We start from the raw sequence: 18,146 nt of genomic DNA on the forward strand, positions 1-18,146 counted from the left end.
GTATAACAGAGCCCTTCGTCGCAAGCGACGGGTTCGACGAGGACGGTGATCGGGGCTTGTGGTACCTAAAAGCACCGTTAATGGATCGAGGGGATCCGTAAGGACGTGACGATATGCTATAATAACTATATATACATGAGTAAAAAAAATTCATAACACTCTTCAAAGTTTTGGTTCACCTAATGCCAATCAAATAGCGTCATTGTTAAATTTTAATGCACGAAATACATTTTTTTTTATTGCTCACATAACTGGACGATGTTAAATGCTGCCTATGTTAAATGACGGTTGTGTGACATAGCGTATGAACAGTGCGGATCCCGCATAAAAATTCTCCCGCTGTCAGAAGCATCGCCTCGCTCATAATTTAGGTAGCGCTGTAAGGGCGTGAAAAAAAAACTGATTAAAGCCGTGCAAGGGAAGCGGCCGACAATTCATTTGGGGCTTAGTGTTTTAGCGAAATTAGTCCTTTCGCTTGTGTTTTTATGACAATGTGAAATTTTTTTTTTAATTATTATTCTATATTTGTTCCTTTTTTTCAACTTGCTCTTTTAACACTTTGACTGCCGTGTAGGTCATCGGTGCCCTAGGTGGCGCACTGAAGTAATTATATCGATTTCTCTCCAATCTTTTCTCAATCTTCTTGCTAAGGTTTTTTTTCTTTTTTTTTGCTTAGATGAGTGGACGAGCTCACAGCCCACCTGGTGTTAAGGCGTTACTGGAGCCCATAGAGATCTACAACGTAAATGCGCCACGCACCTTGGGATATAAGTTCTAAGGTCTCAGTATAGTTACAACGGCTGCCCCACCCTTCAAACCGAAAGCATTACTGCTTCACGGCTGAAAAAGGCAGGGAGGTGGTACCTACCCATGCAGACTCACAAGAGGTCCTACCACCAGTAATTACGCAAATTATAATTGCCAAATTATAATATAATTATAATTAATAAGGTGCCGTAATATCTACTAGACTCTGGGAAAGACAAATCCGGAGATACTAAGAATTAATCTATTTCTAAGACACCAAAAAGACTAAAACATACATTAAGAAGCAAGGTACAAGAAGGCGAAGTTAGGCAATCCAGGCGCTTAGTAACAGAATTCGACATAATTACTTCAGTGCGCCGCGTAGGGCACCGGTGACCTACACGGCAGTCAAAGGGTTAAAGATGAACTGTGTATAATCTATGGATGAACCTATACAATGTTTACACTAACTTATAGTTTACGACATGATAAGACATTTCAATTACATGTGATTACTTCGCGACAGAAATATATGATTTACTAGCTAGCTCACAAAGCTTAAATTACCTATCGAAGGTTCCAGAAATCCACGGAATGCAACCAGCATGGGACCAGTGGTTGTGATGAATCTTGGGTGAGATCCATATCCAGCAGTAGACGTGTGTGGGCTGATAGATTGATATAACTCGCAATAATTATTGCCAGCAAGTTTTGAGGGCAAATCAAGTCTCGTGTTCTATTATATTATTTTATTTTATTTGGATGCCAAACAGTGAACTTAAACTATATATTATCGAATTACAACTAAACACAATTTAAATGTCTCCGCATTTAAATAATTACAAACGATTTTGGCGTCGCATCGCCTAGAAATAAATAATTAAAGTAAAACGTAAAAAAACACAAAAACAAAAATAACAACAATTTGAAAAAAAAGCAAAAGAGAAAAACAAAGTAAATAGAAAATAATTAATTAAATATTTGCATTCAACCTGACTAATATTCTCCTAATACTCTTAGTAGAAGTGTTGAAAATCGTATCCAGTTCAGGGCAGTCAGCTAGAGCATTAAAATAGTTCCGATAAATAAAGAGCTTCTGGTTAGTATATAGTTCTAGTTCCAATAAATAAATACCCTCAAAAGTCAGAACAAAAAATTAGATCACTGGCTGACTGATTAAATTGAAGACAATACCACAATTGTTAAATGGAAGCGCCTGTAGTCTGGCCAGCGATGTACCCAGTGTATCGACTGAAATACTTATATTCTCCTTAGGCGTTTGCACTCTTGGCAGAGTGGTCCTGTTCTCATGTACCGCGATCTTTCTTGTGTAATCGTTGACGGGATTCCTTAAAGCTGCCTTTGTTTAGTCAGTCCATCGTTACGGAAACCCGGTCATCGTTCTCGTCACTTGCGACGAAGGGCTCGGCGAGTAAATGAACCCACTGAGTTTCTCGCCGGATTTTGTCAATGGATAGCACTTCCGATCCGGTAGTAGATTCTGCAAGCCACTGCTTTTGCCAGGGTTAGTGTTAGCAACGACGTCAGGTTTGAGCCCAGTGAGCTCACCTACTAGTTTGCTGAATCTAGAATAACCCCTCAAGGTTACTAGAATAGGTAGAAAAATATAAGTGTAACGGTAATTTGCCGCGCAATCTTGTACCCTCAATCATGCCCAAGGCACTCCACTGCGTTGTCAGCCCGCCGCGACACATGTCTGAAGAAAGTCAGAATGCGACCTTAAGCGATGGAAGATGAAAAATATAGTATAGTAGTGTTCAAGAACTGAGAATATATACCATATTTCTTTGTAAATAAGGGTCTAACTTGTTTTCAGAAACGATGAAGGAATATCATCATGTGATATAATGAAAATCCGAAAATAATGTAAGCTTGCGAATGCACTTATGGTATAGCATATTCTAAGTCTGAACTATTAAAAATATCTTGCCTATTTCTTCTTTTAAGCCATCATACATTACGTTTTTCAAAGTTGGGTAGCGCTTATCCAGTAATTACTTATATCCTAACATGTTGACAGAGAGCTAGTATGTATGTATGTACATCTAAAGCAATATAATATGTTGTGATTCCATCATATTTATTTAAAATTACTTCGTACCAGATCAAAGTGATCGAAAGTTCTAGTATATCCATATATAAACAAATTACAAACAAGCTCTTCTGGGCGAACGTGGAAATGATCTCACATTTAATAACCTTATTCTATTCTCTTTCCTCCTTATTTAATTGTTTCACACTCACATAGTATTTTTCACATTTAAATACTGTCATAGCATTTCAGGAGAACCTAAAGAGGCCACTTCTAGCAAAAATAGCCGAATAGCTTTTGAAAGCTGTCGCACCATCGCAGGCCTGCCGTTTAAATCCGGATCAGCGCCGATGGGATTGTATCCGGTAGCCGGATAGTCTACTGCTCGATTCTAAGTGGATTTCAAATCGCTGGAAATGGTATTCGTGTTAACAAAAAAGTGTGATGATAAGAGACGTTTTTTGAGTCCGCACGGACCACTACCCTGCCTATTTCTGCCGTGAAGCAGTAATGCGTTTCGGTTTGAAGGGTAGGGCAGCTGTTGTAACTGTACTTGAGACCTTAGAACTTATATCTCAAGATGGGTGGCGCTTACGTTGTAGATGTCTATGGGCTTCAATAACCACCTAATACCAGGTGGGCTGTGAGCTCGTCCACCCATTTAAGCAACAAAAAATGTGACGTTCACAAAAAACGAGGTTTCAACGTAGCTTCAAACTCTAGATAGAGCTATTAAAGTCAAAGGAAATTCATAGCTCAATTTTACTACATAATACATAGTGTGAACTGAAAAAAAAAGTTCTTACTTAGATGTATATATATATTTTTTATCATGATCAAAAACACTTATTAATACTTTTAACATGCTTCTAAAAGCTTATTCTATATTTGACGGATTCTTCTGGCGTAATTTTCAACTTTAGAGATTATTTTTTATTGTTCTGATGGACAATGAATCACCTGGAGTAAAGGTTTTATTTTTATTGCCCATGTAGGCAAATTTCTACTTTTCCGATGAAATTATTTCTCCTGTCCCGTAGACGAACTTAAAAGCTCAAACGGGAGGAGGGAAAATTGAATTCACAATAACAGCTAGCAAAAAAGTTGAAAACAAGTTTTTAGTTTGTATTGAAAAGTGTCTCAAATTTCATTTAAACAAATCCTATATCTTGAAGACTATGTCCATTGCATTCGCTTACTAGTTTCAACTTTCAAAGTACCATGAATCCACCTTTGAAGCGAGTTTAATAAAATTCAAGTCAGAGGAAAGCAACTCGGCTTAGGTTAGGTAACGTTGAACCACGTAGATTCTGAACTTGATACTAAAAATAATGCTACGCGCTGGGGTTCGGGATAAATAAAAAATCTACCGAATTACAAGTTAACACTGTATTAAACACTTAAAACACTCAACAAACACTTCAAAACTCTCAATTCGCTTCTTCCGCTTCGCTTCAGTTGATCCGTTCGCTGTTTCGCTTCGAGTAGTTCCGATTACTAACTGACTACGTGCTATCCCTGCAACGCTTTTATAACCGATATACCACACCCATAGAATTATCGAGGATATTCCATACATTTCTAGTATTTTGTTTCCGCTATCTGACAATAGATGGCGTGGTACTTCTCGAGCGTTCTAGGTACTGCTAGATCCTTCCATATTCATTGACTACTCGGCGATAGATGGCGTTACTCTTACCGGCGTAACAATAAGGTACAAACGTTTTTTCTACAGGTTTGTAATCTGAGGACTGGAGTGAAGACCTCGTACTGGACGTCGTAACGGGGGTAGACAATCAAAGTCAAAGTGACTGGTAGGGACTGGATGCGAAAGGCAAAAAACTGAAATGAATGGGGTGCATTTGACGACACCTACACTCAGCATCGGGTGGACACGGGTTGAAGAAGAATTATCTGATTCCTATGAAAATCGTAGTAATATTCTAAATAAGTTAGCATGATTTATTTTAACTAGTAGTCTCTGGTAGTCGAAATTCGACTATAATTAATTTAAATTATAGGCTTGAACATTATTATGGGTATGTTGTCTAAGACCATCATAGACTTCTATATTAACAAATTTCGCCAAGGCTACACTATAGATAAATATGATGACAAACAATATTAATCTATTCTGAATTTGACCACAGATTTAACAATAAACACAAGAGTGTGTATGCGTGTGTGTGTCAAATACATGGTAGTGTATGTAATGTTTTTTTTTATTGATTTAATGAATTTTTAATGCATAATAAATAAATAAATAAATGTTAGCATTCTGCACTTATTTTCTATATTCACTATAAGTGTGAGGAATTTCATACTTATCCGTCTGCACAATTTTCGTAAAAAGGGGTACTAAGTTTTTGGTTCACGTATTAATAGATCTATACTTCTATACTAATATTATAAAGAGGAAAGATTTGTTTGTTTGTTTGTTTCGAATAGGCTCCGAAACTACTGGACCGATTTGAAAAATTCTTTTTCCATTAGAAGCCGACATTGCCCCTGATGAACATAGGCTACTTTTTTATATTTTTTATTTATTTATTTTTTTTGGTTTCATGGGTGTTTTAATGTTTCCGAAGCGAAGCGAGGGCGGGTCGCTAGTAGATAATAAATATACAAAGTGTTATTTGTGAATAGTATTATGAACTCGCTAACTGGGATGGACTCGCAGTATGCCAATACATATATATCCGCATTTTGTTTATTTCTTTAATATATACACGCACACAAACTTGAAGTATCTTTTTTTTTTTTGCTTAGGTGAGTGGACGAGCTCACAGCCCACCTGGTGCTAGGTGGTTACTGGAGCCCATAGACATTTACAACGCAAATGCGGCACCCACCTTCAGATATAAGTTCTAAGATCTCAGTATAGTTACAACGGCTGCCCCACCCTTCAAGCCGAAACGCATTACTGCTTCACGGCAGAAATAGGTGGGGTGGTGGTACCTACCCGTGCGAACTCACATGAGGTCCTACCACGAGTAAAATATATATCCATGTTGTTATTTGTCATCTTTAATTTAATTTGAACGCGTCAGCATTGCGTAAAAGTGTAAAATGATCGAACACAAGTATCGCGGATGCCACCTAACACGAGATACAGACTTGCCGCAATGCACCGACTATTGGCAATTACTTGTGATTAAAAAAAAATCTAAAAAAATACAATATTAATTGCTATTCTAAATTACAAATTAATAAACGTAATTTTGTCTTTATAATACATATTATTAAGTGAGTTCCGTGAAGTCCATTCATTCATTATCCTGCCCTTCTCCCAGTCACCTGGGGTCGGCGCAACATGTTTTCTCCTTTTTTTTTTTTTTTTTTTTTTTCCTACCTATGCTGATAGCCTTGAGAGGCTATTTCAGCTTCGCCCTAACGTTTGTAGGTGAGCTCGCGGGGCTCAACCGGAGTGTTACTAACACTGACCCTAGCAAGAGCAGTGCTTCGCAGAATCTACCACCGGATCGGAAACGCGACCCACTGAGAAGATCCGGCGAGAAACTCAGTGGGCTGTGTCTATGGGTTAGTTCGCTCGTCGAGCCCTTCGTCGCAAGCGACGGGTTCGACGAGGACGGTGACCGGTGCTTGTGGTGCCTAAAAGCACCATTAATGGATCAGGAGGATCCGTAATGACGTGCTTTGGGCGACGTCGACGGTTTACCATTCGGTCTACTGGGTCGGGTATGTAATTTTCAGCGGCTACGATGAGAGGGTTCTCATGTCGTGCCGCCTTCTCAAAATGGCGCAGCGATGCCGACTGTAGATACTTACTAAATGAGTCGAGCTCCAGGTCATCGTGGAGATCCACATTCCTAAGGAACCATGGCGCTCCGACGGCTATCCTGCAGAATCGTGATTGAATAACCTGAAGGGATTTCAAGTGGGTGCGGGCTGCGTGAGCGAACACTACGCTTGCATACGTCATGACGGGGCGTATACAAGTTTTGTAGAGAGTTACCTTATTGCGGAGGGACAGTTTGCTTCGACTACAAAGCATTGGATAGAGTCGTCCTAGAATAAACGCGGCGCGGTCGCGTACCGTTTTTATATGGGGACGGAATGTCATCCCTCTGTCGAGGGTGACGCCTAGATATTTGACCTTCGAGACCCACGGTATGGGCTGGCCAAAGAGAGTGATGGGACTAACGGCGGAGGTGTTTGCGCGCCTACTACGGAGTGGGATGCTCGAAGTGATGTTCGGAGGGCGACCCCTTTTGAAGAGCACCGCTGCGCTTTTCGTGGGGTTGATGTCAATTCGCCACTTCCGGAACCACTGTCCCATGGTGGCTACTGCGATCTGGAGTCGCCGATGAAGCAGCGACATCTTCCTACACGAGTAGTAGATAGCCGTGTCATCGGCGAAGAGCGCTAGATGGGTCTCCGGAGACCGGGGTATATCATTGATATACAAACTAAATAATAACGGGGAGAGCGCGGAGCCTTGCGGGACTCCGGCAGTCAGTTGACGGGGACGAGAACGAGTTCCCTCTACTCGATATCGAAACGAACGGTTCGACAAGAAGTCTCGTATGATGAGCACGAGTCTGTCTGGCACTCCCATGTTGTACAGTTTGTAAATTAAACCGTTGTGCCAGACTTTGTCGAACGCCTTCGCGATGTCGAAGAAGAGGGCGCCGGTCGGGATTTGTTTACGCCTATTTAGTCCTATCAGAATGTGCTCCGTGAGGCGGTGCACTTGTTGTACGCACGAGTGTTTAGAGCGGAATCCGAACTGTTCGTCTATGAGAATTTTGTTCGCGGTAACAAAATCCCAGAGGCGTTTCCTAAGGAGCCGTTCGTAAATTTTTCCTATCGTCGAGAGGAGACTAATCGGACGGTAACTAGAAGTTTCGTTTCTCGGTTTGCCCGGCTTATGTATACCGATAACGTCCGCTTCTTTCCATACCGCGGGAAAGATGCAGTGCATCATAGCGGCATTTAAAATAGTAGCCAACATTGCTATCAGTTGGACTGGCAAAAATTTTAGCGCGCGGTTGTGGATGCCGTCGGAGCCTGGTGCCTTCCTAGGTTGGAGGTTGTGGATCGCGTCTCTAACTTCGTCAGTGGTAATGGGGGGTAACGCGTCCGAGGGCGGCAGGGAAGCTCTGCGCTCGACCTCCCTGTCGACTAACTCGGTGTGTTCGGGGTCCGCGTGTTGAGTGCTGGTGGTGCACTGCTCATGCAGTGCATCGGACAGCAGCTGAGCCTTGTCATCGTCATCGAATGCCGGTGGTTGGCCTGAAGGGCGTAAGAGGGGAGGCATAGTAGCGGTAGTTTCGGATTTGAGAGTCCTAGCTAGTCGCCAGTATGCTTGGTGGGAGGGCGCGAGTTGTTCTAAATAACTATGCCAATTATCGTTACGCGCGTCGCTTAAGCGGGAGTGGACTTCGCGTTGTAGACGACGCATCTGAATCCGGTTTGAATGCGTGGGAAGACGATCGTAGGCCCGGATTGCCGCGTTCCTAACTCTTAAGAGATTCCTAAGATCGGGGGACAGTCTGATGCGGTGGAAGCTGTCCTCCACATCGACTTCTTTTGAAGATATAATGATCGCGGAAGAGATGTGATCGGTAATGATGTTTATGGATTCGACGGTGTCCTCGGGGGATGGATTCGAATCCGGGCCGTAAGGGAGGATTGGCGGAGCGGCGTCGGCTAGGCACGTGCCCAGCTTATTCCAATCCACCATGGTCCTCGTAACAATGACTGGGTTGTGAGGGCGACCGAGCTGCATAACGACAGGTCGGTGGTCTGAGTCGAGCTCTGACATTGCTTCGATGGAACGCAAGCGCAGAGTTACGTTCTTAAGCAATGCCAGGTCTATAGTGCTCGGACGGAGCGCGATGTTATACGGATAACATGTTGGAGTTGGGGGACCGACTATTTCAAAGGTGAGGTCGTCTATAAACGCGTCGAGACGCCTACCGTTAACGTTTGTACGATGGCAGTTCCACCTAGTGTGGTGGCAATTTAAATCGCCTGCCAGGATGACAGAGTCTCCCATGCCGAACAGTGACTCGATGTCACTGCTCAGGAGGGGCTTGTCCGGGGGGAGATAAACGGATGCGATGACGATCGGCTGGTGTCCCGTCAGCGAGATACGGCACACTGACGCCTCGATATGTAAGAGCGAGGGAGTATCGAGAGGGACAACGTGCAGGGCCCGTCTATAGTAAATGGCAGTCCCGCCTTTCGAGGCGGTGAGTCTGTCATTCCTAACCATGACGTACTTCGCGACTTTCGGGTCGCGACGCGAGGGCTTCAGACAGGTCTCCTGCACTAACAAGATATCTATAAGATTGTCGCGGAGGAATTCGAAAATTTGATCGCGTTGCCGCGCGAGTCCGTTAGCATTGTAGAATGCTAACGTAAGGGAATACGGTTTTTCTCTACCTTTTTGCGCCATTGATTACCGGTAAAGATTTTATAACGTACGCGACACGGACTCGTAAACGTCCATGTGATCGAAAGCGGCCGCGAGCCGCTGTTCGGGGGTTACCGACCTACGGATAGCGTCAGCGAACGATCGTAGACGGTCGAAGTTCACCGCGGTGACGAAGTCGCGCACGAGCGCGAAGTCGTTGGCGGCAGAGGGTTGCGGGGGACGGAACGCGGGCGCGGGGCGAGGTGCGAGCAGGGGCTGGGGCACGGGGCGTGTCACGAGCGGGGGCGGGGGTGCGGTTTCCGTTCCCGCCTTCGTATACGGCAGCGGTTTTTTCCACGCCGAGACCGTGGGAATTGCAGCCGGCACGAAGGCGGGTTTCGGCACTGAAGGCGCCGAAGTCTTTGGGCCGACGGTTCGAGGGGCTGGGTGGGACGGACGTTTACGCGGAGCCCTAGGACATCCACGGTAGTTCGCGGGGTGCCCTTGCTTAAGGCATAGGACACAGCTTGGAGGTTCGGTCGCGGTTTCCCTAACACGCGAGCAATCTAATGTGGCGTGGTCGCCGAGGCACTTTACGCAGCGGGGGCGCGCGTGGCAATTACGAGCCGACTGGCCGTAAAGCTGGCATCTGTAGCACTGCCCGGGAGTGCCACGTTTATGGGGGGCTTCGATGGAGACCCCGGATAGGCCGCAAACTGTCGAGAGGCATGAGATTTTCTTTTTTGCCTCCGGGGTTGGCTCCAACGCGACGAGTATCATGTTGTAGGGCTGCTTGCCCCGCCCACTGTGCATCCGATGCACACTAACTATAGGGAGTGCCTGAGCGATCAAGTCCTCCTTAACGTAGTCTATGTCTAGTTCTTTCGGTACTCCGCGTATTACTACGCGGAGCTCGCGGTCCTCCTGAAGAGCATAGGTGTGGAAACCTATGTTCTCCTTTCGGAGGTATGCTGAGAGGGCCCTATGGTCGCCCGGCGTTGCGACCTTGATCTGAATCCCATGCGCGACGTTACGCGCATGGGTGTAGTTAATTTTATTTGCCTGAAGGGCCTGGGATACTCGATTCCACGCTGTCTTCTCTTGAAGTATCAGCGGGGGCGGGGCAGCTACTTTAGGAGCGGGCGCGGGCTTGGGACGCGGCGGTGGGGTTACGCGGCGCGCGGAGTCCGACTCCGGTGTGACTACTACCTTTGGTCGAGAGGCGGACGCGGATTTCGTCTGTTTTGTCGAGGAGCTCCGGGACTCCACGACGCGAGTACGTTTCTTGCCGCGGGTAACCGTTTGGAAACCATCCGAGGTTCCGGGCTGGGGGCTGGACGCGGATTCGAAGTCCATCTCCGATTCGGTATCGGAGCCTGAACTATTTGACACGATCGAGGTCGCGACGGACGAGACGAGCGATGACGCGACCGACGCGGGCGCGGGGGTGGGGGTAGCGTTAAGCGCTTCGTGAGTCGCTACGTCGGAACGTGCGCTCGAACTTGACGCGGCGGCGGGGGGCGCGCGGCGTGCCTCCGAGGCACGTTTGAAGTACGCGGCGACGGACGCGGGGGGGGGGAGGGATTGCCACGAGAGGCCCTATATTCGAGATACTCGGCCCTAATTGACGGGTACCTATCCCGAAGGAACCCGACAATATCACTAGCACTTTCACTGTCTTCCATAGTCTTCTTGCCCGGGGGGGGCGGCCCCGGGACTTTTGTTGAACTCGCCGAAAGGCGAGGCCCCGGATAGGATTTGTAACCCCCCTGTGCTGCAGGACAGCAAGGAGCAGGGGGGGGGAATGCCTATGCCGTGAAACGGCAATCGGCGGGGAAAAGGAAAGGAACCCGCTCGGGCTGTATAGTGCTACAGCAGGCAGAATCGCGAGCGGGGGTCTAGTCTTGAAAAAGACTGTTGTTTTGGGAAGGGTTAGGAAATCGCTAGCCTGTGAGTGCCACAGGAAGCCTGATCGTAGCGATTGGTTTTGTCTTGAAAAAGACAGTTGGTAAAGGGTGGGTTCGCGGTTACAACACTTTAGCGCACAAAAATGGACTTCGATACGCAGATCGCAAGCGACCAACGGATCGGAACGTCCGCACTACCGAATTGTAAGCACGATGTATTCACGGTCACTACACTGTCGAGCACAACTGTGAGTTCAGAGACGCAGCTCGCAAGCGGGCCACGGATCGGAAAGCACGTCCGCGCACGACCGAACCGTGAGCGAGAATGTTTTGGTTTTCTCCTTCCTTACTCTTCTATCATATACCATTTCTTCGCTCACTCCCCTCCTACCCATATCGTCTTTCACACAATCCATCCATTTCTTCTTAGGTCTACCTCTTCCTCTAAACCCTTCCACATTCATAGTTAACACTCTCTTAACAACCTTATTTTCATTTCGTCTCATCACATGTCCATACCATCCCAAACGTGCACTCCTCAGCTTCTCTGTCACAGGTGCCACTTTCAGACTTCCTCTAACATATTCATTCCGTATTCTATCCATTAAGAGTATATAATTATCCGAAGTCGTCGTGGCCTAAAGGATTAGACGCCCGGTGCATTTGAATCGAGTGATGCCAATGTGTCGATGTTCGAATCCTGCAGGCATTACCAATTTTTAAATAAATCTTATACCTTTAAACGAGCAATTCTTGTATATATAAACGGTAACGGCTCCAACGATTTTCATAAAATTTAGTGTACAGGGTATTTCGGGGGCGATAAATTGATCTAGCTACGGTTTAATTTGCAGAAAATGTTGTTTTATTCGTGTTTTCAATAATCAACTTTATCGATAATCAACTTTATGACTCTACCCGACATCTATTGGCGAATAATAATACTATTTTTCTTAACTGAGAGCAGCTAACTGCCTTAAAGACACAACAAAATGGCGTTATAAAAATATCATCATGGCGGTCAGATGATGACCGCGATGATACGTACTTAATCAATGACGATCAATGACGAAGTTCACGAATGACTTTTACGGTGAAGGAATAACGTCGTGTAATAGAAATAAAACCTGCAAGGATTGCGTAAATATTGGTAGCAGAAATAGGTCGTGAAGCAGTAATGCGTTTCGGTTGGAAGGGTAAGGCATCTCAGATTTTATAGAACTCATGTCTCAAGGTGGGTGGTATTTACGTGCATGATGTTTATGGGCTTTGGTGAACACATAGCACCAAATGGGCTGTGATCTCACACACCAATATTAGCAATAAATATATAAAAATTATTGATTGGTTTTGTAATCTTATAATACAGAACAATAAAATTAGTTTCAAGCTTTTTTTTTCTTTTTTTGTTCACATTTGTAATAAGGAAATACGTAAAAGTATATTTCATTTTACAAAATTCCTTTAGGCTCTCGATTTAGTGATCGAACCCTGAATTCAAAGAGCTTTCATAAAGAGCGCAGTACGATTTCAAACGGAAACGAACTTTTAAGGCATCCCTTTCCGAAACAAAAGAGTGCGATTTTATTGAAACAAAAAAAAACAATTCAGAATGTGACTAATAGAAAAAATACAGTAGACGTTTGTAAAAAAATTGTAACTAATGTTGTATTCAAACATTTCCCTATGTTTATTTCAAATGAAACATACAATAGTACAATTGTTAATGAATCATTAACAACAATACGTATTGAGTAAATCATCGATTTCTTTTTAATCAGCAAATTTGTTTGCTTAACATTATCTGTTCTTCGATTTGCATACTATTACACTTTTATAGACTACAGAGGAGTCACGATCCTCAACAATGAAGCAACGACTAAGAAGATACTTTTGTACTCAAAATGTATTGCACATCCCTATTTTCTGCAATTTTTATACAAGGTTCACTTTAATATATAATTTCGAAGCTCACTTAGTTAAAATGCGTCATACAGTCCTCATTTAAAGGTTAAATAATTCTAATATCGAAGTTTTGTGAGTAAAAATAAATTAAGAATGTATCAAAAGACACTTTAAAATAAGCTTTTTATTGGTTTTCGTTCATTCCCGTTTTATACTAGAGCCAGGTGGTAGATTCTGCGAAGCACTACTCTTGCTAGGGCCAGTGTTAGCAAATTCTCTCAGTTTTTTTTATTGCCCATGTAGGTAGACGAGCATATAGCCCACCTGATGGTGAGTGGTTACCGTCGCCCATGGACGTCAAGAATGCCAGGGGCAGAACCAAGCTGCTGCCTACTGTTATGTACTCTCCACAAGCCTCGTTTGAACAAGGATATGTCATAGTGCTCGGGAAACACCGTGGAGGGGAGCTCATTCTAAGGACGGATGATACGTGGCAAAAAAGATCTCTGGAAACGCACTGTGGATAAACGCAATGGCTTCAGGTAGTGTGGATGAAATCTACTCCAGTGGCGGGCAGTGCGATGATGGGATCATCTCAAACAGTTCCCTAGAGCACTCCCCATGGAACATACGGTACAAAATACAGAGAGAACCGAAGTCCCTTCGCAGATCCAGAGGTTCCAAACGATCCGTGAGAACGGGATTATCGACAATCCGAACAGCCCTCTTCTGTATCTGTAGATAGGGAAAAATATATAAATAAATTTCATTGCTCAAATTCTAATCAATTTACTAAAAATAAAAAAACTGCAAAACGCCATCATTGGAATGGTGCCTTAATCGGTGGCGTGATCTAGATACTCATTGTTTACTCGACACAAAGTCTCAAAGACAAACTCATATTCGAAGGGGCTTCCTTTACAGAAATCTTTTAAATAATTATGTCGCGTATTTTTGGCGGCGAGATTGGCGGAAATGGAAAGTTTTTAATGATACTAATGAAATCAAAACCTTTATAATCAATTGTAGACTTCTATAGAAATTCTAATGGATTTTTTCTCTAATTAATTTACTGGTGGATTTTTACTGGTGGTAGGACCTCTTGTGAGTCCGTACGGGTAGGTACCACCACCCTGCCTATTTCTGCCGTGAAGCAGTAATGCGTTTCGGTTTGAAGGGTGGGGCAGCCGTTGTAACTATACTGAGACCATAGAACTTATATCTCAAGGTGGGTGGCGCATTTACGTTATAGATGTCTATGGGCTCCAGTAACCACTTAATACCAGATGGGCTGTGAGCTCGTACACCCATATAAGCAATTAAAAAAAAACAAAGTTACTGACTTTGAGACGTGAGGTTAAATTGTTAACTCTATTACAAAGATATATTTTTGTTAGGCCATTAAGATAGAACTTAAGTTGCTCAAACAGTATAAGCTCGGAGCCTTCTTGGAGTCTTATATGGAGTATTATCTTATAAGGGCCCATGGACATCACCACATCGTATCCACGTTCAGATATTAGAAAGCAGTATTAATTTGCTAATATATATATTAGCAATATTAGCAATAGCCGTTATAACGGCTATGTCATTCTTCAAACGTGACAGTGTGTTTGACATTCTTGGTGTAGAAACCGTCAAAATACAAGGGGTGAAAATTTAGGAGTCTCTCTGGCGTAACCTGTCAGAATGTAAATATTCAGCAATCATAATTATATCTATGTAAGCTTTACTCAACCCTGAGGAACTCACCTGATTTCTCTCATCAGTCCATCAACGCTATAATAGGAATCTTCGGTAGGCTCTTGGCTTTGCTGAAGTCCATGGGCGACGGTAACTACTCACCAGCAGGTGGGTCGTATGTTGGTCTGCCTACAAGGGCAATTAAAAAAAAAGAATAAAACTCACGTGCCTATTAATGCCGCGAATCAGTCACGAGTTGCGTTTTTAAAAACGTGGCAGCCTTTATACAATACAATCAAGACCTCCTGTTTCAAGCTGTAAGCTCTTTCACCAATTTACAGATAAAAAAGCGATACTAACATTTTATTGCTGTAGTTGGGCCTCGCATGGAATACTGCTCCCATCTCTGGGCCGGGACTCCCAAATACCAGCTTCTTCCATTTGACTCCATACAGAAGAACGCCGTTCGGATTGCCGATAATCCCATTCTCACGGATCGTTTGGAACCTCTGGATCTGCGGAGGGACTTCGGTTCCCTCTGTATTTTGTACCGTATATTCCATGGGGAGTGCTCTGAGGAATGGTTCGATATGATATCGTCATCTCGTTTTTACCGTCACACCTGGTGCCGCTATGTTCATCCACAGTGCGTTTCCCGAGATCTTTTGCTCGTCTGCCTACACGGGCAATAAAAAAAAACACGACCTTGACACGTAAGTTCGAAGTTTGAATTAAGTCGCATGAAATCTCCCCCATCCCTGAACCCGAGCCTCTGGTTAGTTTGTAACAGAAAAAATATACCAATAGTAAATGTGATCACAGCATGCAGGTAATTAGAGTACCTACGCTATTCCCAGTTCTCCGGTCCCTTAATAGTCTTTTACGCCACGGGAAACAGGAGAGCTAGGTGATGCTATTTTGCGGGTAACCAAAAACTGCCCCTACGTCAATAGAATTCGTACTTTTACCATTAAAAAGTATTTCGTTGCCGTCACCCAAAAGCCTCCATAAATTTCCTGGAAAACATTCCTTTCCGATCCCACTAACGCTAACCGCGTTCGAATTGGTAAAGACGAGAAAAAAGAGTAAAAACATAACGCACACAGTCGAACGCTGGCGTAACAACGTGCCCAGAATACGCGACCGCTTCGAACAAAACCTTTCATCTTGATTTTACTAAATTCCATTGGTAAAAGCTAAGGATCCGATCCGTTCGAACATAGTTTGCGCTTTTGTACGAGTCTAATGCATCATTATTTTATAGGAGACGATATTTTGTATTTGCGGAATACGTTTACACAGGAAAAAATTATTATGCATGTATCTAGTGAATCTAGCTTCAATTGTCATAGGAGTAAAGTATATCCAGATTCTTGATATCAATTAGTATCTTCAGCATAAATATTAATTAATTAGTTGAACAAGAAGGAGAATTATGTAGCAATTTAGAGTTTTTTTTTTATTGCTTAGATGGGTGGACGAGCTCACAGCCCACCTGGTGTTAAGTGGTACTGGAGCCCATAGACATCTACAACGTAAATGCGCCACCCACCTTGAGATATAAGTTCTAAGGTCTCAAGTATAGTTACAACGGCTGCCCCACCCTTCAAGCCGAAACGCATTACTGCTTCACGGCAGAAATAGGCAGGATGGTGGTACCTACCCACGCGGACTCTCAAGAGGTTCTACCACCATTACTTACCAAAAGGTGTATAACTGATTTTTTTATTTACTGTTACCAGCAGGTCACGTGGACAACCTGAATATGAGTGACCACCCTTGTTCAATACCAGGGGCTTTATCTACTGCTGAAAACTCTCCTCAATTATGCAAAGAATTAAGATATACAACATTATAGAATCTGGATTCCGTTGGGATCGGTGGTACCAACCTGCTTACTTCTAGCGCGAAGTAAGAAAATGGCATCTTATTCGTGGTGGTATGTCTCATTCATGCCCTGACGCAGACAACCGGACTTCAAGCCGTTTTAAAAATAGTTTATTTGTTTCCATTGTGATTGCGAAGGTGCCTTAAATAAAAGTATGATGTTATTTTGGTGTCGTTTACTAATCGCTAGGTCAGCAAAGTCAGTGGTAGGTGAACTAAATTTAGTCTACGTCCACGCTTTAGCACGTCATTATTATCGTAACACAAACATTACCGATCTTATTAATAAGCCGATCTTATTAATAAAATTATAGCTTACGTGTGTTTTGTATCTTTGGGTTTTGTTTGAAAATGACTTTTAGCGCAAAAGACTTAACGCTGATCTTTCAAATGTTAGAGCCCCGTTGACTGTATGTTGTAGAGTGCTATTTTAAATTCTATAAATACGCTTTAATATAAACTACTAGCGGCTCGCTCCGGCTCCACTCGGTTCTTTAATAAAAATTTCAACGATATTTGAAGCTATTTATTTTTTAATAAAATAACACTTATTGCGGCACAACTATAATAGTTAGACATATGCTGTCGCGCCACTTTTTGTAAACAATAATGTGTATTAATTTATTCTATCATCAATAGTTTTCGCAGGGCACGCGATGTAAAGAATATTTTAGGTAATTTTTTTATATCTTGGGTTACGTTATTGGAGTTTTCGTAAGGATCCCTAATTTTTTTCAAAAAAGATTATAGCCTATGTCACTCGGGGATAGCGTAGCTTCCAAACAGTGAAAGAATTTTTCAAATCGGTTCAGTAGTTTCAGAGCCTATTCAATACAAACAAACAAACAGATCTTTCCTCTTTATAATATTAGTAGAGATATCAGCTTCCTAATAATCGAAGACATGAGTGGATGAAGAGGTTACCTAAGAACCATTTTTAAGGTTTTTGAGTTTTTACATTGAATGAAGGTGTTATGTGCCTATAAACCATATTAGACCTTAAAGCTCAAGATTTAAAGGCTGTTTTTTTAGAAATTGCACGTGATGAAGGAGGTATGTAAGAAGAAATAATATTATCAACCTAAATAAATGTGTCATGGGCACTTAACATATTCTTTAATTTTAAATTATTCCAAACAGTAATATCCTCCATATTGGTAAAGTAATGGAAGTGCAATAATTTCACATTTAAAACAATAAAAATAACAGCCACAAAGGCATAATATCTCAAAAATAAGTAACAAAAGTTTGTTGCCTGTTTTCTCAAATTTAACAAATTATCGTATCCCCTTCATCCACTCATGTCTTCAATTGCATTAGATTTTTTTTTATTGATTCTGTAGCTATTGGTGAGTGCTGGTAGGGCCTCTTGCGAGTCCGCCTAGATACATACCACCGCTTTACCTACTTCTACCTCGAAGTTGTCTTTCCTACCATTTTGAAGAATGTTCCACACATCCACTAGACAAAAAACTGAAGGCTCTTTTTCTGTTTTGATTTCTATAAGCCAGATAAAACCAGATACGCCCTGAGTCTGCTCAACTCTCCAAGCAATAAGAGCAATTCTCAAAGATTCAATTCA

Source organism: Bombyx mandarina, chromosome 08 (genome assembly GCF_030267445.1).
Source record: "Bombyx mandarina strain Sakado chromosome 08, ASM3026744v2".
NCBI classification, from domain to species: domain Eukaryota; kingdom Metazoa; phylum Arthropoda; class Insecta; order Lepidoptera; family Bombycidae; genus Bombyx; species Bombyx mandarina.